Genomic DNA, 27,165 nt, shown 5'->3' with positions numbered 1-27,165 from the left:
CGATCAAGCTGCGAAATGACTATAAAAGCTCCATTAATAAATATAAAAAACAAATCCATATGACTTGTGTATGAAAATTCATGTCATTATAAACCTGTATGAGTTTCCGTCTTCTGTGCAACACAAAAGGAAAACTTCAGCAACATTTTCCATATAATGAAAGTGAATGGGGACTTTAGCGTTCAAGCTCCAAAATGATAATAAAATCCCTATAAAGGCATTCAAAAAGGAGTCCATATGACTTATGCAATATTTTGTCTGATTTAAGTAATTTTATAGATTTTTGTAAAGAAAAGATTGAAACATCAGTCCTTTTGTACTGAAAACCATCCCCTCTGTAGCTGTCAAATCATTTAGCATTATATTATTTATGAAAAATGACAGCAGTTTTAGTTTATCCCTCACATAAGATTATCATATAAGTCACTTTAATGAAAATTTTATGGCAGTTTTTGTCATTTTGGATCTTGACAACTCCATTACCTATTCACTTTTATTAATTGGGGAAAAACAGCCAGGATATTTGTTAGATTCATCTTTTATGTTCCACGGAAGAGAAAAAAAGGTTTAAATCAACAAGGTGAAAAATTGATAACACAATTCTCCTTATGAAATATCCCTTTAAAGTTGCATGTGGAGTGAATGTATTGGACATCTTTAGGTGTACCATTTGTGTGCAGGGCTTTAGCACATTTGATGCTGTAACCTGATTTTTGGCAGAAAGCATCAAACACACTTTCCCTTTCCCTTTTCTCTCCCTTTTATTCATCTCCATCACTTTCGACCTTGTTCCTCCCCACTCCCCTTCTACATGTCTGTCTTATGTAGCAGTGGGAGACTGATGAATCCACCTGGACTCCCTGGTGTGTGAGATGTCCCTGTGAGAGTGAAACACACCGTCCACTCCGCCTCACTAAGTGTGTGTTTGGAGTCAGAGGCACAATCCGCTCTGCTGTGCCCACAGATGGTCACACTACAGGAACAACATTCTGTTCTGTCTCCAATGGTGAGAAAGAGAAGGAAAAAGGCACATTATTTATTCATTTTTTTCTGTTTTAATAGAGAGAGACAATTGCATTGTCTGACCTAGAATGCATACAGTGTGGTTAACAAGCCTCATCATTATCATCATGACAGGTTAAAACTGCATTATTAAAAGGGGGCTTTTTTGGTGGACATATCAGCTTCTCAAGTTCACACAGGTATCCTAAGAGAATAACCTTGTGTATCTTAATATGAACCCACTGTAAATATCCTGTTTAAGTTACAGTAAAAAAGTAAACAAATATGGCATCTGCGTTTACCAGAAATTCTAAAAAATTACAGTGAACATTTCCGGTGTTACTGGAATACACTAAAAGACAAAACAACAACAAATGTGACACTTAAACATGCAATTACCCAAGCATTACCCAAATAAAATTAAATTTAACGTTAAACACCCTAATGTATTACTGATTAGAAATATAAAATCAAATGTTATCATATGTCGTGTTAAACAGACATGCTCCACTAACATTTGGCAACCAGAAATTAATTGCACAGATCTAATGTTATTAAACATTGTGTAAATGTGTTATATTATACTGTAAACAACTGATTTGTCTTATTGTTTTTTTCTATCAATAATATAGTGATACTGTGTGTAATGTAGAGGCTCATTTTCAATGTAAATTATATAGTTGTTCAGTTTTTACTTGCAAAAACAATAAAATTACTCAAACATTTTTTCACTGTATGTGATAAAGTAACCTCTAGTTAACTGATCAAAATATTTTAACTGTATCATTTTAGATAGACGCTCTCTAGTAACATTTGGCAACCAATAATTGTCCAAATACTTTTTTTTTTTAACAAACTTCTATCTCTGTGAACTGTTTTGTTTAATGTGCTTATACTATATATCTTTTAAATAAATGTTAATACAATTTTTTAAAAAGTAATATATTAACACTTCTTAAAGTGTGGCTTAAGTGTCCAAATGCAACACTTTGTGAACTTAATGTTTTACTTAAATCATCCTGTTTTTTGTTCGTATTTCCACAAATACACAAATTGCAAAAGGATGTGTCCTCAAATGCCTTTTGGTACTTGCCTGAGTGATTATATACACAGCGCTTGCTTGACCTTGAGAGACTGAACTATCTTCTATTCAAGCCTTTTGAACACGCACCATTGCTCGCGTAGGAGGGTCTTGATTGGTTTGCAGAACATTACATCAGCAGTGACATCATGAGCTGCCAGTGGTCATTAAGTGGTCAGTATGGCCAGCCTGAGCTATTTGAAAGAACATGATAATTATAGATAATGTTTCTCTAAAAGTGTCAAAGATCAATTCTAGCTTCTAACATTAGGGGTCTTTGGGTCTATAAATATTTTACTGTAGTGGCAGTCCCTTCCTATTCCACTCCTTTGACCTTCCTTATATACATTTTTTTGAAGAAGTGGAATTACTTAATCTAATTATATAGCAGTCGTGCGGTTTTTAATAAGCCTTATATCTGAGTGACATTGCCTGCCATTCACTGAGACACTGCTCTGTATCTCCCCTTTCAGCCTCATTCTTTTTGTCAGACACACAGCATTAACCTGGTTTTCTTGCAGTGCATTATAAGTAGGTCAAGCTTGAGGTCAAGTAATGTTGCATTTAGCTTTCAAATCATGCAGCGTTGTTCACCTGCATAAAAGCATGACAGCATTCGTTGCCAGTGAAGAGACTACATTTTATATTGAATGATTTAAATTAAATGTGATTCCTCATTTTTATGCTTGAGAGAACATCACGTCCCATGCATTCCCTTGTGTGTGTGTCATTCAGCCTGATTTTGAGGTCTCAGATTGGCTGTCTCTCAAAACAGTGAGCTGCCTTCCTTGAAAGCTTTTTAGGTTTATGGTGTGATCGATGTCTGGTGCTATTTTATGATGCATTGATGCGTTTAAAGATATGTATTAAACTACAGATGCAAATAGTCTAAATAAAATAATCATTTAAAAGTGTATTTTGGATGATTTTATTCCACTAGTCTGAAACAACACGCTATGGAAGACCAAATAGGTCAAAATCTCAAAATTGACCAGTTCATGAATAAAAAAGGTTTTTGCCTGTAGTCTCTTGCCTAAATAGAGTATAGATTTTCTTTTGGAGTTTTGCACACTGCGTGTCTACGTTTTTGTCAAAAATTATTTTTTGGAAGACTTTTTTTCCCCAGTACCCACGTATGACTTGCGTAGCCTTGCTTTTGTTACATGTATGCGATGAATGAGTCAGTGAACTGGAGTCGTGGCCAGTCATTAAGTATAAACACGAGCGCTGTGAGAGCACGCCTCTGAAATAACACCGCAATCACTCTCTACTGAGTGCATTCAGAAATGCCTTGACAATCTCACACTCCCTTGCTTCTTGGACATTTAAATGTGCTCACTGCTGCCCCGGGCAAACTTATTCTGAAGGTCTTGCTTATTAGCCAGAAAAAGCTTGCCTTTCATTTTCACTCTTTAATTACCTTGCATATTACCATATGCAAAGTAGATTAATAAAATCAAGTTAATAAGGTTGTATTGTTAGGGAGAAGTAGGTCTTATGAACTGGAACTAGAGCATACGGACACTTTCAGACATGCATAAATGCTAGGATATACTGAAAAGTAAAGGCATCATAAAATACACTTAATAGATGAAGCTCAACAGTTTATCTCATACAGCACTTGTAGCTAGGACATAGTTGCAAACTGCGGTCAGCCTCACAGACTTAATGTAATAGCTGCTCCTCTCTCGTTCTACTTTCTAAACAGCCTGTGCATCTGGGAGCTGCTCTATATATTATTATTGGGCTCCATGTTTTATTATTGTGAACCCCCAAGTGAGCCAATGGCAGGCCAACCAATGTCCTCATGTCCGATAAAAACTGCCCACAGTTTATATCATCTGTGACCACCTGGTTTATAATGTATGTTCTGTATAATGCATTTATTTTTTTTATGGTGTGGCTGTCTATATACACATCCACTCATGTGTAGATCATGAATATGATGCGTGTTCTAGTTTGTCTGTGTATCTTGCTCCTTATTTTTGTCAAGCAGAGTGATTGACACACACACACACACACACACATTATTTTTTATTAATATTTTATATAGTGTATAAAAACGTTATAAATAAGGGTCAAAGACAAGATATAGATATAGGTGGCCACATGCAAGGAAAGCATATTAAATGCAAGTCAAGTGCTGTCTTAAATGTTTCTAATAAAAGGTCAAAATATAGGTGAAATAATGTTCCATTGCCATTCAGTATAGTGGGTAAATGTAACAACATTAATCTGAACTGTACTTATTTAAATATATAAAAGAATAAGGTTTAAATTGTCTTGCATATTAAATGATTAACTTAATACTGACAAATGGTTAAAACCTGTGATTTGAAGAATATATCTGAATAGTGGTTTGAAGGATAGCAATTAATGATAGATTTAAAATGACAATTTTATTTAGTTTTTAGCACTTCATAGTCTTATACATTAAATATAGTATTTTTAATGTAATTTAATTGTTCTAAACATGCATGACAAGACTTTTTAGTATATACGTTCTTGTTTCACTGAATTACTTTTTTCTTTTTGTAGAATTATTGTAAAAATTTACAATGTCTCCTTTTTTTTTTGCATTATAATGTGTGAACTTTTTTTAAGTTGTATTAAACTTTCCATGTTTTGGTGATTTGAAAACCCTCTTTTTTCCCCCAAAATTGTAAAAATAAAAAAATAAGTGTATAATGTTATAATTTAAAACAGTAAAAATGTTGTGTATATATTCCCTATATTGACTCTATAATATATAATGAAATAACTTTTTTATACTAAATAACAATATAAGGCATTTATGAAGCTTTTCACACCAGCTACCCATATGATGTGAGACGTTTCGGCGGCCGCAAGACCCTGCCCTGTTTAATCACATTTCATCATCTTTGCAAGCCACACTGGCAGACCAGCTATCCGTGACTCTGGCATTTCACAGTGAGCGTTACATAACACACTAAAACATCATAGTCCCTGTCATGTTTCACATAATCTGGCATAATATTAAAATGTTTGTCATGCTACACACAAATAAGTTATGACAGCACCATTTGTGTCTCTTAGATGAGTCAAACTCTTTGATTGCACAGAGCAATTTTGTAAATGTATGAGCTATTTTATTGCAAGAAATTGGATGAAGTAAATGGCTGGGTCTTATTTCAGTTGCCTTTTAGTGTTGTGTTCAGAGATCTCTGCTTTAATTTTCTACATTCTTATTCATGTATTTTACTTGACTATTAATTTACTGTAATCTTTATTATATTATATTACATTATATTATAATTTTAAATATCACATATATCCAAGAAAAAATATATAATTACAAAAAACGTTATTTTATGTATGTACAGTATATGTGTGTGTCAATATAGATTTTAAAAAAAAATTTGTCAGCAATTTAAGTAATAAATTTAAGTAATAAACTAATAAAATTACAAAGTAAAAAAAAATGTATGTATTAATGGATAATTATATTCATTATGGTCATGACTTACCACAGGCCAAAATCCAAATCCAAATCCAAAGGAATACAGTATTTATATTATAAACTAGCTATAAAATATTACTTATTTTATTTTATGTAAATGTATTTTAAATAAATACATTAAATAAGAAACTAAAAAGATGAAATTGTTCAAAATAAATATTATTTTGTCAAGTAATTCAGTGAACCAGTAAAAGTTCATTTGTTTTTGTTTTCATTTAAGCAAACAAACAATATACAAATAAATAAAGATTGCACATCCATGTATTAAATAAGAAAATAAAAAAGATAGCATTGTTCAAAAAAAAACAACTAAAAAACAAACAATTGACATGTTATAAACCAAATTTATATATATATATATATATATATATGTGTGTATATATATATATATATATATATATATATATGCAAATTACATAGTAAATAAAAAAGGATATAATCATTATGGTCAGGATAATTTTGTTAGGTAATAGCTAATCTAACATCTAATGGTCCTCACATTAAAAAAAATTATATATAGGAATTATGCCTTTCTGCTTTACAATAGCATAATGGGACACCACAGTGTACCGTACTTGTGTAAAATGTCATGCCTCTTCCTTTCTCCTTCACAAAGCCTGGGGCAGAGAAAAGGGGCATAGAACGCCTGGCATCTCGACAGATGGCACTGCCATGTTGAGAGAAGTGCCCCCAATCCGACTGTGGCTCAGAAAACTAATTATGCGTGTGTCAGAGAGGAGCTAAGCAGCAGTGCTGTGGCATTTAGACATCACAGGCATGTACAATAGCCCGTTTATCCTCTCCGCTTCAGCGCAGAGATCATTCTGCAATTAAAACGTTACTCATTAAACAGGGGGAGAAATTTAATTGTGAAGCCTTTTCAATTTGCCAAACCTGTTCCTTGTTTCGTTTGATTTCAGCACCGTTGACGCACCACCCCAGGGGAGGAGGGGTCAGTCATGCTAAAAGCAAAATTACATTGAGAAATAAAACAAATTATTAACAAAAGTTTTGATGTATAACTTAAAAAAGCAACAAGGAACAGAGAGGCAGGGGCAAGGTTATGGCAATTTCCCGAAATTCATTTCTAATGCATTTATGCTGTGCATTTTAATGTGCAAATGCCAAATTGAGTCTCTCGTATGTTAGTGTGGTGATTACAGAATGCTGTTAGAGAGGATAAAGGCAGGTGATGGCAGAGTAATTATCCTCTAAGTAAATTAGTGTGGCGGCAGCATCCAGGGAGAAAATGAAAGAGGGTAGCTGAAATACACATCAGCCACATCATTCTTTTCATCTAGTTCCTACACACATTATTGTATTATCCCACAGATATGTATATATCATAAAAAAGCTATATTTTATACATTAATGTGTATAGAAAGCCAAGGACAAAGTTCTACATGATAGATAGATATTAAGTACTATTTTGTCAAGTAAATAATTCAGTAAACCAAAAATGTGGTTTATCTACTTACCCCCAGGGCATCCAAGATGCAGGTGACTTTGATCTTCAGTAGAACACAAAATGAGATTTTTAACTCAAACCGTTGCAGTCTGTCAGTCTTACAATGGAGGTGAATGGGAATCACAGCTTTGAGAGTCAAAAAACACACAAACAAAATCAAATTAAACCCTGCGGCTTGTGACGATACAGTGATGTGTAAAGAAAAGAAACGATCGGTCTGGTGCAAGAAACTGAACAGTATTTATTTTGTTTTTTACCTCTGATTCACGGCAATGTCCGAACTATCCTGAGTGCGTTCGCGTTGTCTTCTTAAGCCTGCATGTGAGGGGTCATCATCTTCTTCTTGCCTTTACGGCGGATCGCAGACTAGTGCATTACCGCCACCTATCTCAAATGGACTATTCACACACTATCTACAATCTCAATTGGGAGTGTCAGTGGTCCAAGTAAGTCATTCGAGTAATAATTAAAAAATATTATTTATAAAAATGTATGTAAAAATTAACATCTATTATTAAATAAGAAAATCTGAAATAAAATTAAGTCATTCAGCTGAACAGCAAAGGTTTTATTTGTTGTTTGTTTTTAAACAAACAAAACAAATATAGATTGCATTTTTATGTTCAAAATACACCAACAATATTTATTAAAAAAAATTTTTTTACATAAAAGATGACATTGTTCAAAATGTGTGTGTGTGTGTATATATATATATATATATATATATATATATATATATATATATATATATATATATATATATAAATATAATTTTTTCAAGTAATTAAATAAACCAAATTAATATACACACGCATTTGTCTCAAAGTCATAGTGTAGGTTGCTAGTCGTGTGTGAGCCATACTGTTGGCTTCAAGATAAACACGTTGGCTTTTGTTCAGGGCTCTGTCATCAGGATCTGCTATGAAGCATTCACATGGAACGTCGGTGTGATAAACTGGACAAATTCGTGTTTGGTTTTGTTCCACAGTCTGTGTGTGAACAGTGCAAGGCCCAAGGCCAGAGGAAACCGCAAACACATCTGCTTTCTACCCTCTACCTCTCTCCCGCTCTCTCTCATCAGCCCATCTGTCTACCTTTGTCAGTGTGTGTGAGAGAGAATATATGTGTCGTGTGGGTAGAGGTGACTGCCAGACAGTGGGGCGGCAGGTGTGCAAGCAGAACTCTAATAGACACACACACACTAGACCGAAACAGCTCATTGTCTAGAAGTGTTCTGTTTCCTCTACCCATCACATATGCCAGTGTTCCTGGCTTAAGCCGTCCTAAAAAGAAATATTCCTATTTAAGCTCTGACCATTCTTTAAAAGTTTCCATAGCATCCTTTGAAAATCTGACCTGCATTTTACAGTTAGTTAAAAAAAATAAAAAGAAGGAAAAAGTTTTCTGGTTGTTTATTCAAGTATGGACACTTCTGGCTGTGGTGTTGTAGAAGATACATATTTTTTTTCTTTCTGATTTTTCATGATAAATTAATAGAATAAGTGGTGGAAATAACATTTTCATAGCATTTTATGTATCTAAATACTGTAGATGCAATTTTTTATTTACTTTGTGTGAACTTAAACTTGATGTTTTCCCCCTCCTTTTTTCATATTTCATCTTAAGCATGCTCTTCTTTGTCTCCTTTGTAAACAAGTTCACTAACTTGGATAAAATGTTTGTTGAAATATTAAACTATTAGGGACCAAAAATTTGCTTGTGAGAGTTATGTCACAACAGAAGTTTTGTGCAAAAACTGATATGATTTTCACACAATAAATATTGATATGATTTATGATTGTTTCTCTCTATATTTAGGATTTCATTTGTTAATAGATTTTCATATTTTTTAACTGAACGTCTTGTTCCAGCACAAGGTTAATAACAGTACTACTACTAAAATAAAAAAAATGAAAAATTCTCAAATTTTAGAAGGAATATAAATGACGCAAAAACAAGTAATGAATGCATGGGTACAATTTTAGAAGACGTGTGTGATTGGTAATAACGTGCAAGACTGTAAAAACGCAGAAAAACAAATATAATGCAACAAATAAGCCCTAATATTAATTAGATAGTATCACTAGCCTGATCATAATAATAATAATGATAATTGTCTATCATCATTACACAATACTATCGTCTATCAGCACAACCCTACTCCACACAATTAATGAGGAGCATGTGTGAGCTCTCAGATGTACCTGTATATTATTGTATGTGGATGTTTCTGTATTTGAACTCCTGGTTTGTGTTGATCACAGGATTAGACTCTCTGCTGTCAGACATGGCTGTTCTGAAGATAAAGAGGCCTTTGGTTCTTTCTCTTCCAAGACGTTCTTGACCGCAGCTTTCAAAAGTCCTTCCAAAAACAGCGAATTGAGCCCAAAGATTTTTCAGCTTCGAGCTGTCTGAATTGAAAACCTCTGTTGAAGTGGAAAGTGGACTTAAATTCTTTCAGTTCAAAATTGGGTTTAACATGGCTCTGAACTTGGCCTGAGGTGTCTAGTGGCAAAGCAAAAAAACGCGTGACTCATACTAACACAAGCCTACGTTTTTGCTCTCAACATCGAAGCATTGCTAAATTCTTTCCATCAATCTATTATGAGTCTCGGCAGCAGGTGCTATAGAGGTGGAAAATGTTTTGGTGCTATTAATTGGCCTATACAGGATGAAGTGCAAAATAAGGACACAGAACTTACAGCTGATGTAACATTAGAGGACATGGCAAGCCAAGATGCCCAATGCTCCAGGCTGCTTGCTCTGCCTCTCCCAGCCCAAATGTGGAAATAAGGGCAGAGCAAGCTAATGAGGTGTGCTACATAGCAAACATCTGCTCGCACAAATACATCATAGTAATTTAATGCAACGGTCGTTCATTCAAACAACATTTGCTGTGCGTGCCGAGTTTGATCAAATGGAAGACGTAAGATTCTGTAGTGATGCTGTGCCTTCAAAGGTGAAATGTGGTGTTATATTCAATGCTAACATACTTTCTATCCGTGCATTAATTGGCTCAACCGAAAGACTGCAATAATCAGGTTTTCTGATGTAAAAATCGATTCATTTTCTCCAGGAGAATTGATTTTGAACAACTTATTAACCATTAAATGCTGAGCCATGAGCTGTGGCTTTTGTTCAAGCAATCAGCCCTCATTATTTCAAATGGGTTTTCAAATGATCATGTTGAATAGAGCAATTCCGTGTGGAAAGCTATAATTACTAATGATTCTGCGCAAGAAATCTCAACCAATCAGAGAATTGCGACAAGTTAATTTAAAACAACATTAAAAAGCACCAGCCCATTCCTGTGAAAGGGAAAAGTTCACCCAAAAACAATTTTGCATGAAATCGAATCACCCTCAGTCTATTAAAGAGTTTATTTCTTGATAGGAGTAGATTTGAAAAATCACCTGCTCACCAAAAGATCCTCTGCTGTAAATGGGTGCCGTCAGAATTCGAGTTAGATTTATTCACAAGTAATCCACACAACTCCAGGCCATCAATGAATGTGTTGTAAAGTGATAGGCTGCATGTTTCAAGGAAATAAACCCATCATCAAGGCTTTTTAATGTTTAAACCATTGCTTCTGGTCAAAATATGAGTCAACAATCCCTTATAACCCTCCCTCCTGTCGGCGTATGATGTGGAGTAATTCTCAAATTACTTAAATATTTGTATACAATAAACAAATGTCATCTTTACATCTTCAAATAGTTTTATATTCTGTTTTGTTCATGGGGGTTCTATAACAAAATGAATAATAAAATAAAAAAAAAAATATATATATATATACTGTTTGGCTCATGGCTTATAAGAGAGACTTTTCTAAAATCCGTATGTGACAAATAAATGGAAGAAGTACTTCAACTGTGTTTGGGTGCTACTAAGGAACTTTAAAAATCAGCCCCTTTGTCGCTTACAATGGGTTATCAAATCTTAGTACTTGGTTACCAAGGAGACAACAGTATACGCAAAGAGCTTGAGATGAAATCTGAAACATTTGATTCTGAAAACAAAGAAAAAGTGCTCCTAGTTGAAGAAACAGCCATAGAACCACTAACTTCCACAGCAATGCACTCATAGTGTTTGAAGAAAAAGCTGAATTTTCCAAAGAGCCATAAATGAAAAGTGAAAGTGAAAGTGAAAGTGACGTGACATACAGCCAAGTATGATGTCCAATACTCAGAATTTGTGCTCTGCATTTATCCCATCCAAAGTACACAGCAGTGAATACACACACACCGTGAACACACACCCGGAGCAGTGGAGCATAAACTAGAGATAAAGCCCTGTTGCAACGGAATGATGAAATGTGAACAGATACAGCAGCTTATTTGGAGCAAAAGATGGAGATAGAAATAGATTGGATGACAGAAAGGGGAAGAGAGGTAGAGAACCAGTGAGAGACAGAGGAGTAAATTGCTGTTTGACTGGGGGAACGAGCCCCACTCCACTGACTCCTATAGGAGCTGAATTGTGTCTGCAGGAGGTAATTAACATATCACAGGAGAGTGAGACCATACCTAATACAAAGACTGAGGGGGTCTGGAGGCCTACAGAATTGAGGCTCGCAGCCCCAATATGTCATGAGCTTAATGAAGATGTCCCTGAGGCCTCATGCCCTAGACACTAACCAACACTCACTTGCCAAGACGCCTCCATATTTAACACCTTGCACCAATTGCTACTTGGCTATAGTCTACTTAACAGTAATGAACATGCATTGCTATTTGATATTCAGAAGCAGGAGGTATTCTAGGAAGCATTTCATTGGACAAAATAAACTGGACACACCCCTGATAACAGGATGATTTGAGCTCTTTTAACGCGGATAGATTCTGATTGGCTGTCAATGTTTTTACTGTTCATTAGCTGAATTTTTTTTTTTTTTTTGTCGTTATAGTTGTAATATGGACCTCCCCATTCTCATAGAATTCTATCATGATTATAAAACCGTTATAGTTATCAGAGTAAAAACAGAGTTTTTATTATATGGCATCTTTGTAGAGATGGTAGTACATGGAAAAACTGTCATCATTTACTTATCCTCTAGTAGGTAAGTACTTAACCTTCTTTCGTCTGTTGAATATAAAAAGATAATTTGAAGAATATGGATAACCACACAGTTGACGGTAGCCATTGAATTCCATAGTATTTTTCCATACTATGGAAGTCAATGGCTACCATCAACTGTTTGGTTACCAACTTTCTTAAAAATATGTTTTGTGTTCAACAGAAGAAAGAAACACACAGGTTTGGAAAAACTTGAGGATGAGTACATTTCATTCAACTAAATGGACCATTTATACAGACCGCCCCCCCCCCCCAATTCAGCATGACCATATATTTAACTATTCTTAAAATCAAATCAGATCAACGTGTTATTTTGTGTACATTTTTCAGAAGATGCCACACGTCTGATTTAAGAGACAAAGCTTCCCGGGTCTTTGTGTGTTGATTATAGTGTCATGTAGAGAGGAAATGAACCCACTTTGTTGCTGAGGAGTTACAGATCTTCTCTATAGAGCTGCAAATTTGAAACAATGTGCTGCAAAAATTAGATGTACAATGTCAATGACTGTACTCGAGAGAATACTAATTAGAAGGCAAAAGTTTTAGTTAATAGTTAGTCAATAAAAAAAGTGTGGCCATTGTAGCTTTATATCAAAATTGAGACCAATTTTTTCCAATTCCAACTTTGTCTCAGTGGGGCTATTTTTCCTCTCAAATTTCTTACAATTTTTTTTTCCTCTCTCTCCCTCTCTGAGGTAACTTCCACTTTTTTTAACACTTCTTCACTGCTAGAGTTCAGCTTGAGTACACTCATCAATGTATGGACACTCTGTCCAACTCTACAGCACAAATGTGATTTAATTACAACTCAAAGGTGTGTGTGTGTGTGTTTTCTGTGACCGCTCAAACAGAGGTAAAAGATTCACATTCACACATTTAATAGAGCATCCACAGTGCTTTTAGTCATACAGTTATGAAGCCGAGTGTGTGTGTGCGGTGAAGTTTTGAGACTTATACTTCATGAGTCTCTTCTGCTATAGGCCTAAACATCTGATTCACACAATCACAAATATACCAAGCTGCTAATGAGCTCAGATACACACTGCATGTGTGTTTAGACTGTGATTACCCTGATGTGAGTGGGAAGATGTGAGATGACTCCTTCCTCTCTGTCTTAAATAAGCTACATTTGCCCTCTCATTCCCCCCAGCGATAACACTGGCTTCATTATATAATGAACACTGTTGACACTCACACCAGCTAATAACCACTGAACCCATATCAACTACACTTTCCAATAAAGACTCATATGTACATTGTCCTACATGTGTAAAATGAGGTCATGCCTTTTGACCAAGTCCATCGGAAAGTTAGTCTGGTGTTATGTGTCTGCTGTTAATCTCTTTCCCCGTCTAGGTAACTGAGTATCACTTATTTCATGTATAAGTGTGTGTTTTGTGAAATACAGGTCTGTTTTCTAGGTATCTGAGTGCTTGGTGGTGGGGTCAGGCAGTTCAGAGTGAATGGGGAAGGATGGGATTGTGGAGAGCAGTCACAGATATCGGACTCTGCATTTTCAGTGGCTGATGATAGCAGCTTAAAGGCTTATATTGTAATAGGAATGCCTTGAGGTTGGTTAATCATGCTTTGATTTGGACTTTGATATTTGTTGTGGAGTACTGTTGTGTGTGTGTGTTTATATGTGTGCATATATACGTGTGTTTCTGATTTGGTAATTTCAGTATTTTGTATGTCTTTATTCAAAAGTGTGGCTGTTAAGATTTTTTTTTATGTTATAGAAAAAAATCTCTTTCACCAAGGCTGCATATATTTATTGACAAATACATTAAAACGGTAATATGTAAAAATATTTGTACAATGTAAAAACAGTAAAAATTTTAATATGATTATTTGCTGCACAAGAAACATTTTGTATAACCATCACTGTTGAAAATTTTTGGGGATCATTGTGACCATTTATTTCAGGTTATTTGAAAAAAAAAAAATAGAATAGAAAGTTCCAAAGAATAGCATTTATTTGAAATAGAAATCATTTGTAACCTTAAACATATCTTTACTATTATTTTTGATACCCTAAACGAATAAACAATTGTGTGTGTATACATAAAGTTATATGAGAAATATTTTTGTCAAATTATATGCAAAAATAAGTACAACAAAGGAAATAAAACTAATAAATGAGTTAAGTGTATCTAAAAATGTCAGTTTTCCAATTCCTGTCAGCTCTACTTCATTTCAGTTCATCTGTAGGGATTCATTTTATGTAGGTGTGTGTGTGTGTGTGTGTGTGACTTTTGAGGCCCTTCTGATTAGCATATAAGTGTCCCGTCAGCTCGATTGCTACTTTATTTTAGCACTGTGTGGAATGTGTAAAATGCCCCTGATTTGTGGCGCTTTATTTCATAGAGAATTCTGCATATGCATACATAATGAAAGATTATTCTCAGATCTGATTCCCTGCATATTTCAGACGCACTGTCTTAAAAATAGCACCAATGTCTTTCTGTGTGTATTCAGCTCAGCGCTGTGTTCTCTCTCCCTCTCCTCCACTGTCACTTCCCCCTTTCTCGTAACACTTGTGACTTGCCGACGATTGAATAGCTTGAAAAAAAAAAAGAGGAAAGATGGGTTTCAATTTAAAGTGATTTTTAGGTAAGTTTCTGTAAGATTTTAAACATCCTATCAGACAGACTTATTAGACATTTCCAGATTTTGTCATTACTAGATATTATTATTCTACAATATAATTACCAAAGAGACTTTTCCTCCAAAAAAATCAGTTGTTTACCTTACAAAATCTTTGTAACGGCTGACAATAAACAACTTACCAAAATAAGTGATTAAAAAAAAGAGGTTCCAGCTTGTCTTTTAAGAGATATTCTGGAAATGTCAGTTGTTGTTGTTTTTTCTTTTTTTTTACGTGAATCAATTCTGAAATAAAAAAAATATATATTATAGTAACAGGGTTAATACAAAGTTTTAAGTACACACACAATCATACATATTTTACCCACTGTATATACCTTACCATCATGTGTGTATAAGTTTTGAACACGTCACCATTTTTAAGCTATAAAGATGCTGTTGACATGACATTTTCACAAGATGTCGGTAACAATCCAAGTAATCATACATACAAAGAAAACAAAACAAATAATTTCAGAAACTAAGTTCTGTGTAAAGTGGAATGACACAGGGGAAAAAGGTATTGGAACACTTGAAGAAAAGAAGGTGGGAAAAGACATGGACAGCCGAGACACCAGCTGAAATCTATCAGTAATTAGAAAGCAATCCTGCCCCAAGTCAGTGGAAATTAATATTAGCTGGTTTAGTCTCAACTGATGGCCTATAAAAAGGTGTCTCATTACCAACGTGTCACACAAGAAACATTTCATGATGGGTAAAAGCAAAGAGCTCTCTCAAGACCTTGTTGTAAAACATACTGATGGCATGGCATTGGTTACAGAATGATTTCTGTACTCCTCAATGTTCCAGTGAGCACTGTAGAGGCCATAGTCCGGAAGTGGAAAAAACATTATTTCACCATAAAACCGGCTACAACCAGGTGCTCCTCGCAAGAGCCAAGGACCACTTGTGGGGAGCTTCAGATAGATCTGGAATTAGCATGGACAAATGTTTCAAAGAAAATAAGTAATGCACTCAACCACCGTGGTCTGTGCACACTTACCATGCAAGACTCCATTTCTGTAGAAAAAAACATGTTGAAGCTTGTTTAAAGTGAGTGGCAAAATTCATATAATTGAAGGAAGGACAAATGGAAAAATGTACAGAGACATTCTTGATAAAAATCTGCTGCCATCTACCAGAATGATGAAGATGAGACAAGGGTGGACATTTCAGCAATACAATGATCCCAAATGCAACCAAGGAAACTCTCAACTGGTTTCAGAGAAAGAAAGTAAAGCAGCTAGAAAGGCCCAGCCAATCACCTGACTTGAATCCAATAGAAAATCAATGGAAATAACTACAGATCAGAGTTCATAGAAGAGGCCCACAGAACCTTCAAGATTTGTTTTTGTGGAAGAATGGGATAAAATCACACCTGAGCAATGTATGCGTCTAGTTTCTTCATACAGGAGGCGTCTTGAAGCTGGAATTACCAACAAAGACTTTTGGACAAAGAATTAAATACATTTCAGTGAGCGTGTTCAACAGGTCATTAAATTTTATTACACAGAACTTCATTACTGAAATTAATTGTTTTGTTTTCTTTGTATGTATGGATTACTTGGGTTGTTACCAACATCTGGTGAAAAATTTCATGTCAACAGCACCTTTAGAAATATATTTACTGAGAAAAATGGTGACGTTCAATACTTATTTTACCCACTATATATATTATTCAAATATAAAAAATGTGTCTCTATTATCCCGGTAAAGGAAAATGTTAACGTGACTCGCTGAAGCATATGAAAGGGACACAGAAGTCACAGAATCTTTCACTTTAAAGGGTTTCCGGATTATTTGGAGTGTGTCTCTCTCTCTCTCTCTCTCTCTCTCTCTCTCTCCTTCTCAGCTTCACAGCCCTTTAAGTGTTCCAGACAGATAACATGCCTTAGGACTACTTTACTACAAGCTCTGTGAAGAGCCATCAAGGCTACTTAGTCGTGAGTCACATCCGTTGCTGTCGAGTACAATAATGTGAACTAAGTTTAATACTTTTCGTTTGATTTTTTTAGTTGGAACATGCGTCATGTGACGTATTTCAGAATTTTCTTTCTTTTTTTGCCTTTTTTTTGCAAAATGCGTAATGTGATATTTTTGCAAAATAGGGCTTCTTAGCTTTTGAAGGACAGGAGAATAGAGGGAGAGCGAGGCAAAGAAAAATACAGCTATGAAAAAAGGAAATTGCTAAGACCATGTGAAAATAGGTGGAAAACTGTATAATGTTAACAAACAGGCCATGATATAAAGAAAATAAATGAAAGTTTTAGTTGGTGTGTATGGATGATTATGCATTCATCTGTATTTGTGATTTTAGAATATCAGCTGCATCTCATGTGTTCACCTACCTGTTTCTGTCATGAATGTAAGATTGATGGTCAGTTGTGAAGATACTCGTAAAACTGACGTCATGTGACATTTGAGTTGGGATCATGAGTATATATGGGGTATAGCAATTCAAGATTCCTACATTGAAAAGTCATCCTTGAAATGAAGAGGGCTGTTTAAAGAATTTAAGGTGCTGCAAAGAACTGTGGAAGAATCTTTATTTTTAAGAGGGTTGGGAAAAATCTGTCAAGAATAAATACATTTTAACCCTAAAATCTAAAAGAAGAAAAATGTGTGTGTGTGTGTGTGTATGTGTATATATATATATTTATATATATATATATATATATATATATATATATATATATATATATATATATATATATATACACACACACACACAGTATACATGTTATGTAAACAAACTTTTATTTTGTATGTGTGTATATAAAATAAAGCTCTTTTATTGCTTTAATTCAACTAATCACATTTCCATCAAATTTGTATGACTGCAACATAATATATGTATTTTAAACTTGAAAATATTTGTTTATCATGGCAGTATTTTGGGGAATGGCTGTTTGTGTGTATTTAAACTTCTCATTATGAACTCATTTCACACAAGCACATACATAAATACGGTAATATAATTAATCATTATTTCTCATTACCACAATGCAAAACACCGTCATCCTCGTTTCTCATTACTATATAATCAGCATATTAGAATGACTTCTGCAGGATCATGTGACACTGAAGACTGGAGAAAATTCAGCTTTGCGTCACAGGAATGAATTACATTTGAAAAAACGTTCAAATATAAAACACTTATTTCAAATTGAATTAATATTTCTATTTTTACTACATATCAATTCGGCCTTCCTGAACCTAAGAGACTTCGTTAAAACACTTCAAAATCATACATTTTTGTAATGTCTGGTGTCACAAGCAGGTGCAGCAGGAATCATTTCTCAGATCAGTTTTAACACATTAAACAGCATGGCTCTATTTGTCGTCGTGTTTGCATGTTAAGGTAGTGAAATGAGCTGCACACATCAGCCTCCTCAGACGAGCTAATAGCTTGTGTGGGTTCACCACTTCCCTCATCAATACCTACAGCTCTGTAATTAAATAAAAATAGGTTTTCAGGCATTTACAGCAATATTTATTAGCTCAGTGATTTTTACCAGATCCTCACATGTATCCTCTCACCAGATTCATCATGACTTTTCCAGTATGATCTATTGCTGCTTGCCATGTCTCTCATTGTGTGTGTGTGTGTGTGTGATCCCATCACTGCCTCAACATCTGTCCCTGTATATTGCTGATAAGAAGCGCCCTCCTCAGCCAAGTGAGGGAGAAACCATGGCAACGGTCCAGCCTGGTGTTGACATCATGGGGCGTTAAATATAACGTTTTGCCACACAACCAGTCATTCAGCCATTTTAGTCAGTCTGCTTTTCTATAAATACACACTTTTCTCCTCCCAACTGTAGCTAAGGCTGTTCAGACTGGATGGGGAGAGGAAAAGAATAGTGTGTGTTTGTGTGTGAGCGAGTGTGTGTGGGTTTATGAGACAGCCATTACAAATTAGCTTGAACACTCATGTTACACACAAGCACATTTATGTTTCTTTTTCAAACACTGTTATATAACATACTGCAGTGCTGCGGTTTAAATGCTCACATATTACTGAGGCCAGATGTGTGTAGTGTTCGTTATATATCGCACTTATTAATTAGATTCATCATCGTCAATATACTGGTGATAAAAGAATGAGGGGTGTTTGAGAGACAGAAGGAGAAAATGATAGACAGAGGGCAAAAACAAGAAAGACAGAGGCGTAACCGATCAAAATAATGGTCTGTTCTTCCAGCACTTTGATTTAATGGGGTTCAGCTGGGGACGTTTAGAAGTGGTTTTGTTGAAACGACAGCAGAATACGGCTGTCAGTCCCGTTTTAGAATTCTAAATATGTTGTGTTCACACACAGATCCGTTTTAAACTAGAGCGACAACCGCATTCTGTGACATCACACCTGAACTGACTCAGAAGTGACTTTGTTTGCTTTAGTGTTTACTTTAGTTACTGTGGTTACAGCAGTTGGTTAATACAGTTGTATGAGGTCATAATTGACTGGTATCATTGCATATAAAAGATTCAAATTCAGTTCAGATTCAAATAGCATTTGTATTTGATTCCTTCAGTGTTTCTCAAGTGCTCTGAAGCAACCACAGATAAATCAATATTAAAAGCAAAAAGTACATAAATATAATTTCTCTTGCACAGTAGAATAAAAAAAAAACATCTAATGTTGAATAAATATAATTTCTTTTGCATAGTAGAATTAAAAACTTCTAATGTTGAATTTATGGGTCGATGGTTATGATGTATGTTTAACTCTGTCTTTCATTATTGCCACTAGTTGCAAAGTATCTCCTTAGTTACTTCAATAGTGTTTTAAAACTGTTTCTGACAGATAAGACATGTCTTAAAAATTTAATGCCTTTTATAATCAGTGTTTTTATTGAGCTGCTATCTTGGAACAGATATGCATCATGTATTTTCCACTGATTACTGCTGCAGTCATCCTTTTAATTTAGTTAAATAAATTTCATATTTTAAAGCAGTATTTACTTGTTCCTAGGTTTTTGTTGTTGTTGTTTTTTTACCCTCATCTGCTCTCTCTCTGTTGAATTGATTGAGATTCTAAACAAATTAGCAAAATCTTTAGGAAAGATGAGATAAATTGCTCTACGGAGCTGCCATCTCTACACTAGGAGAGAAAAATCAATTTTCTCAATTAGCATTTTAGACTTGTTTTTTGGTGAAAAATATCGAATTATCCTTAAAACAAGATAAATGTGCATAATTTTTTTTATTATAATTTAACTTAATTTGATTTACCAGAATTAAGTCTATTTTTATAAGCTTTTTTATATTATAGGTTTATAAACTTTTTTATTATTTTATATATTTATTTATATATTTTATTATTATTATTATTATTTTGGTAGATTTGTTATATTAAATTATTTACATTTGTAAATGTTATTTACTATTAATTAATAATTTATTTACTAATTATTAATTAATTAGTATTTTACTTATCATTTTACCATTTAAAAAAAAAAAAAAAAAAAAAAAAAAATATATATATATATATATATATATATATATATATATATATATATATATATATATATATATATATATATAAAATATTATTATTAATTATTTATTTTTTTTGTAGTGCAGTATTCTTTGATGTAACAGTTAATCTAAAATATTACTTCATTTGACTGTTACACCACATGACCTTGTTGTTGTTAAACTGAAACTTTTCTTGAAAATATTAAAAATATATAAATTTTGAATACCATACAAAATCATTGTGAATACAAAGAGTACATTTGGCATATGATGTTTTTTTTTTCTTTATCATGAACTCATTGGCTGATTTAGCAGAAACTGATAGAGTTTCATATCTTAATTACTTAAAATATTTAGATCTGCTGATAAAGACCTTACTTTTTTGTTGTGTAATTCTTTCATGTGACAGTTGCAGCCTTGTGAAACTTTGTATCTAACATTCTGTTTATCATCTGATCTCTCTCTGCTGTGAATAATTATTACCATTGATCACTGAGCCTGCTGATAAGATGGCCTGAAAGCATAATAGAGGTGAGCTGGCAACAAGGCAAGTGACACTGTGTTTGTGTGTGTGATCCGTGACTAACACACAGGTGTGTGCATCTATTCAGAAGCTGCACTGCACTGGAAAGCAAGGTCTTATCTGCAAGACAAAAAAGATAGTCAGCGGCGCTGTTACATACACACACACAATAAGCGCAGGATGAGTCACACTGTTCTACATTTTACTTTCCTCTTATTTCGCCATTATTGATGCTGAAGGTTTAGATACCCTGTACATGCAGTGTCTCTCAGAGGAATGTCAAGAAGTTAGTTTTGTCAAAATTATAAAAGACCCCAAATACAGTATGTCAGGTACGGCCAGAGGTCACTGTGAGTATATATGTGTGTGTGTGTGTGTGTGTGTGTGTGTGTGTGTGTGGCACGCTGTGTGACAGTTGAGCAGGGGAGAATAATGCTTGCTTTATTTAGCTCCCACTGACTTTCTGCCAAACCCACGACAGCATGGAGGTGAATGCGTACAAACACATGTGCGCGCGCACACACACACACACACACACACACCATTAAATACCTTCCAGCACTTCATTAGTGCTGTGTAAACATTTCAGACATTCATTCAGCCCTTCACTTGAAGTGTTGTTGTCTTTTATTGTTTGATCACTGTTTTTCCACATGCAATTCCATCTGTGTTTGTGGAGCAGACTGTTTTTCATAACATAGTCACTTTTTTCAGTCAAACCTGTCATGTTTATGATTTGGGTTAGCGGATGTCATGGTGATACAACTGGTCTGATATCAGAATGAAGAAAGAGTCTTGTTAAAGCACCTTTCAAAATTAGTTTGACATTATATTTATTTATTTACTCACTCACTTCATAGAACCCCATGCAAAAAAAATTAAAAAATGAAAGAAAATAAAAAAAGAAAGAAAGAAAAAATTATTTCCTAGAGTTTTTGTTTTTTGCTTTGTCAGGTCAGCTACCCTCAAAACAAAACATAATGGTATTTATTAATTAATAATAAACAATATTTGTAATAAATATAATTAAATACATTTTACTTTAAAAATATATTTGTTTTATGTGTGGTATAAGGATTTTTTTTATTAAATGCAAACTTTTCTTAAAAAGTACAAAACCTTTTGAAAAATATATGAAAACCAAAATAAGATAAATGAAAAAGAAAGTTTCCTATTATTTTTTAAAAATAAATATAAAGATAAATAAATAAAACAAATTCCTTTGTATTAGAAATTTTAAAATAATTGTAAAGTAAATAAATACATAAGGATTTTTATTTTTAAATTTTACACCAACATAAGGTTTTTCCTTTTTCTTTTGAAACATGCTAAAATGAATTTAAAGATAAATAAATTAATAAAATAATTTAGATTTTCATTTGTCATTTTTCAACATTTTTCCTTTATTGTGGACAATCTTATTTGTCACTGATCCTTTATGTAGAAACTGATGGAGGGTTTCCTCTCTTTTGACTTACACAACATTAACACCTTATTCCACCGCCTGAGCCGTGCAGCCTCCAATGGCCCACAATGCTCTAGTGTGTTGCTCAAAAGGTCAGGCTAGTGCATTTTTATGTCTTCAGCCATTTCATATTTCCACTTCAAGATCCCTTTTCCCTCCTGAATAACTAGTAAATGTGTGAATGTAAGCGTTCCTTCTTTCAAAAAAAAAAAAAAAAAGAGGCTCAGTTGGCTGTTACAGGGCACCATTTATAACCACCTCTCCAATCACTGTGGGGTTTCACAGACTGGCAGAACTGTTAATAAAAGCCTGTCAGACTGAACCTTTCAGCCCTCAGAGACACCAAGGCTGGACTCCGATAAGAAAAAAGAGAAAAATTCCCTTTTATAGATACAGAGAAGCAAAGTGGCTTTGTGTGGATGCTCTCAAGAACCCTACGATATAAAGAGCAAAGAATATACGTGTGATCTGCTTATTGGAGAATTTATTTCAAAGAATACTGAATGGGAATGTCCATGTATTTATGGAATTCCCAGCGCTTTTGAAAAGTGCCCCTTTGCATTACTGGTAGGAAAGGGATCCCCAAAAAGGTGAAAGCCTGGCACAACTCTGAAATGTGACTCAAGTCTGATTTACAAGCAGGATGATTTCTTTAAATATCTACAAGGTCTTGGAGAGGGGTTTGGATCAAGGCTTGACTTTTCCACTGTATGGTATCCCCCAACTTCCACTCCTATCTCCCTTTTGGCTTGTCTTAGATCACATGATCTAGCTCAGAATGACTAGATTGTGTGCACGTGTGTGTATGAGTTTATGTGCCAAGAATCTGGTTTGTCAGGGTCAACTCCATATAAGGTAAATGCTTAGCTCAGCACAAGCGAATTCCTCTCGTTGTTTAGCGTCAAGAATGCTGCTGTGCATCTGTCATTGCGTCTATGACAGTTGTTGGAAATTAGCTCACACCCTTTATGTGACTCGGCTCCTTCAGTAATGAGTGCGGCTGGGATCCGGTGGCCTAGTGTTTGTACTTGGGAAGCTTCTGTACTAAAGAGTTTGGAGGGAAATCTCCCTAAAAGCCGGTGGGAATTCCCCCTATGTTTCCACAGCTGTCAGCCGCACCACCTGGGGCTCTGCATCAGAACTGGGCAACTCCCAACAGCTGCCTATCTGTCATCCTCAGTCCCGCTCAGTCTTCTGGACAACTTCTTTGTTTTTGCTGTATGTACACATCATGTTGCATTAGACAATCCGACCAGTCAGAAGATTCTGAAAGAGTTATCAAGTAAGCTTTAAAGGGGTTCATATGTAGTGTAGTTTAGAAGTCATGTGTACATGGCATGTTTAGTGGCTCCTAAAAAGTGTTTGGATTCTGAAGATGCACTTCAAAAAAAACAAAAAACAAAAAAAAAAACACTGTGCTGTTTGTAATCTAAATTTAAGCCAATTATGTCTATATATATATATATATATATATATATATATATATATATATATATATATATATATATATATATATATATTCTAATACAGTGATTGTTTTGTATGTGAAAAATGTACTATATTTAATGACATTTGTGAAATATGACATAAAAAAGGTTATATTTCAAACGCCAATTATTAATATTATTGGAGACTTCTAGAAATAGCCCAAATGTTGTAAATGTTATATCCTGTTTATAGGTCATTTGTATTGGAAAAATTACAATTATTCTTATTATTGTATATTATGTATATAGTAATGCAGTCATTTTATTTAATTTTTTTTATTTTTAGTCTTAATTTAGAGCTGTATGTGTTATATATGGTATGTGAATGCTGAAAAAAGAAAGAAATATACATATATTTAAGTGTATGCATAATTATGTAAGTGTGACTTAAATGTCCAAATACTTTCTGGGCCTTGTAAATAATGCTCTGTCAGTAAATCATCAGGCATGGGCATTTGGGGTATTTTTTGATGATGCTGACATTTGTGGACTGACTGGTGTGGAAGTTCCCATCCCAGTGGAAATACTGTGTATGTGATTCACTCTCAGATGCACTTTAGCTTTAACCTTGTGACTTATATGACATAATCACCAATCGGTGTGGTTTGAGTTTGAGGTTATGGAAAATTGTGGATCTTGTGACTAGCTACCTGTGTGTGTTTGTGGGTTTTCCGTGTGACTTTGGACTAGATACGTGTTGTCTATCTAAGCAGCCATGTAAGGTTGAATTTTTATTTCATGCCTTATATGTATGTCTGCCTAAATCTCTGTGCAAGTAAAGCCTGATGATGTTGATTTGGTCAATTACTCACCCTCATGTCATTCCAAATCAAACCTGTATTGTTTCCTGTCTTCCATAAACCAAAAGAAGAGTTTTGCTTACAATGAAAGTAAAGGATGAGCAGGGGATATGAAGCTATGGCAATTTAATTATTATTTATTTTTTTAAATGCATTGGAATACTTGGAATTTAGTACACAGGTGGTAACTTTTATGATGATTTTTATTGTTTGTATCTTTACATTCTTTTTAGGTTCATCATTCACTTTCATTGTATGGAAAATAGCAGCATGAACATTCTTCTAAACATCTCTTTTTCTGTTCCATGGAAGAAAGAAAGGTCATACAGGTTTGGAACAAGATGAATAATTTTGAGTAGAGTTTTCCCTGACTTCGGTCTCTCTTCATGCTTTGCGGTATCTCTGTGTGGTAAAAAGAAAAGGAACTGAAAGTTCCAAAGTGGAAGGAAAAACAGAGATCTAATATGATTACATCAACAAACTTGTTTACAGTCCAGTCACTCTCCCTATCAATAACTTGAGTCAACACACACAAGCACACACATGCTGCCGCTATGTTTACTAATGTAAGCGTACACCCACACACACACACACACACACACACAGAAGGTGCTGTCTGTCTGGAACGACTCCACATCTGCGGCAGGAGCACATGATATTTATGAAATGGGAGTCATTATGAGGGCCAAACATCCATTAGAGCTGTAAGAGCCACTGCAAAAGCAGACGGAGGCTCATAAAATCGAGATCAACTGAGGATTTAGCCCGGATAATAAACAGGTCTTGTTCGGGGAAATGAGTTGCTGAAATTGAAGCTCGTTTTCTTTAGAGGTTATTTAGTTATTTTCCTTTATGGGTGTGTATGTGTTGGTTCAACAGTCTGCTATGACACGCAAACACATGCGCAAGCGCTTTACACTCTGGCTTAATCTATCCTAACCAAAGACTCATGCCTCATGGGAGGAAAAGGGGAAGCCAGAACAATCAGCCTCTGATGAGTGGGGGCTTTTGGAGGTAGTTTACAGTAAAACGGCCCTCTGTGCCACCAGTCTGCCCACCTGCCCCTTTGCCCCCCTTGGGAAAGAAAGCAAAGATAAGCTAGTAAATAATAGCTGTTTGAAGCAGGGGAGGGGTCGTGCTCAGGTCATTATCTGGACAACTGTGACTAAGGGTTATTCTGCTGATCTGAGTGCAAGTGGATTGTACCATCTGGTGAAGAAAAAAGGGTTGTGGTGATACACACTGCTCTAGACATACAGTCATTTTCTCTCTTGTTTGTGTTCTTTCTCTGTTTTCCTACTCCTTCCCCTAAAAATTCCCCTTGTGCATCACACTATGATTAAATCATAAAAAGGGGAATCCTTTAAGTTGGAATAGGTTTGCTTACATTAAGTATTGAATACTATATTTATCAGACATTGCCTTTAAGCTATTGCTTTCTGATGTGCAGATTTTTATTTTTTCAATATAAAGCACTACAAGATGATTCTGTGCAGCACAATACAAAAACCATATCATTTACTGGCCAATATTATTAAATCTAGTATAACAGTGATCCGCCACAAGGACTAAACCATTTTTAATTCATGAGCCCCACAGGATGTTGAATTGTATGACAGGAAGACAAATGTACTGAATTGCTCTATATACATACTCTATTTCTTCTTTCATTCTTTTTTTTTTAATTTTCATTCTAATTTCATTCAAATTAAACACTGTTAACACTATTTTAAGGTATCCTTGTTACATGTTACATGTACTTAATATAATAATAACACTATATTATGCATCATTTAATGCAAGAACCAAATCCTAATCCTAACCCTAGCCATATAATAGTAATTTATTAATGTTACTCAGTACTTAAAAGCATAATTGCACTGTAACAAGGACACCTTAAAATAAAGTGTAACCTAAACATCTAGTTACCTCAGTTCAAAGTTAATGCAAAATATTACAAATGTACTCTCAATTCAGATCTAACTGGCACACAGCCCTGTACATATGCAATGACATATGACACAATAACCACAACATCTGTTGCGGGAAAATATACTCTTGCACACTGTCCTGGGATGATGTATGTATTGTGTGTTTACAGAATGCTGCTGAATTATTGATTAGTGTAGTGGCAGCGGCTAGGTCACTCGTCAGTGGATGGAAATGAAGATCAGTCTGTTTCTGAGGAAACCGTGCACGTGAAGGCCAGTTGCCGCCAGTATGACGTTGGTGACACACCAACTACTGCCCTAATCTTGCGGTTTTACCGGCCTGCTAATTACTGTGGCATTTGGGTTCTCTGTAGTTATCACATCCCTGCGACCATTAGCCCTGAGGGACATGTCTGAAATGACTTCTTTCATTTCATCATTTCGCTCACTTCTCCTTGACCTCCTCCGTTGCGTGGCCTTTTCTCCTCCTCCATCAGCCCTGCACCACCTCCTCTGGAGAAACAATGAATTATACATCAGGCTTTACATCACCGTTTGTAAGGCGACAATGTTAGCATGTCAAGGCACAGCATTTGATCTGCTCTCCCAATGACAAGATGGAATATTTTGGCTGGTATTGGTTTTCAGAAGGCATGGCTTCAATATTGATGAGGGCTGAGGCAGTTTTTCCACTGTGGTTAAGCTAGTCTCCAGCCACTTCACC

General features: G+C 34.9%; 1 long non-coding RNA gene across 4 annotated transcripts in view; it reads left to right on the top strand.

The window, feature by feature from the left end:
* LOC132105758 (uncharacterized) overlaps positions 1–27,165 on the top strand; it is a 73,710-nt gene that overhangs the window by 35,365 nt on the left and 11,180 nt on the right. Inside the window, exon 4 of one of the 4 annotated variants that reach the window (XR_009423990.1) lies at positions 13,530–14,068. The exons of 1 other annotated variant lie outside the window; for it this stretch is intronic. This is a non-coding gene — a long non-coding RNA (uncharacterized LOC132105758). Of the gene's footprint in view, positions 1–828; positions 1,057–13,529; positions 14,069–27,165 lie in introns of those variants that run through there. 2 more of the 4 variants (XR_009423989.1, XR_009423991.1) reach the window with 2 other exon arrangements.

This window comes from Carassius carassius, chromosome 26 (genome assembly GCF_963082965.1).
Source record: "Carassius carassius chromosome 26, fCarCar2.1, whole genome shotgun sequence".
In the NCBI taxonomy this organism is placed as follows: Eukaryota; Metazoa; Chordata; class Actinopteri; order Cypriniformes; family Cyprinidae; genus Carassius; species Carassius carassius.
Note: the sequence above shows the minus strand (reverse complement) of the source record. Positions and strands in the feature narration are given on the sequence as shown.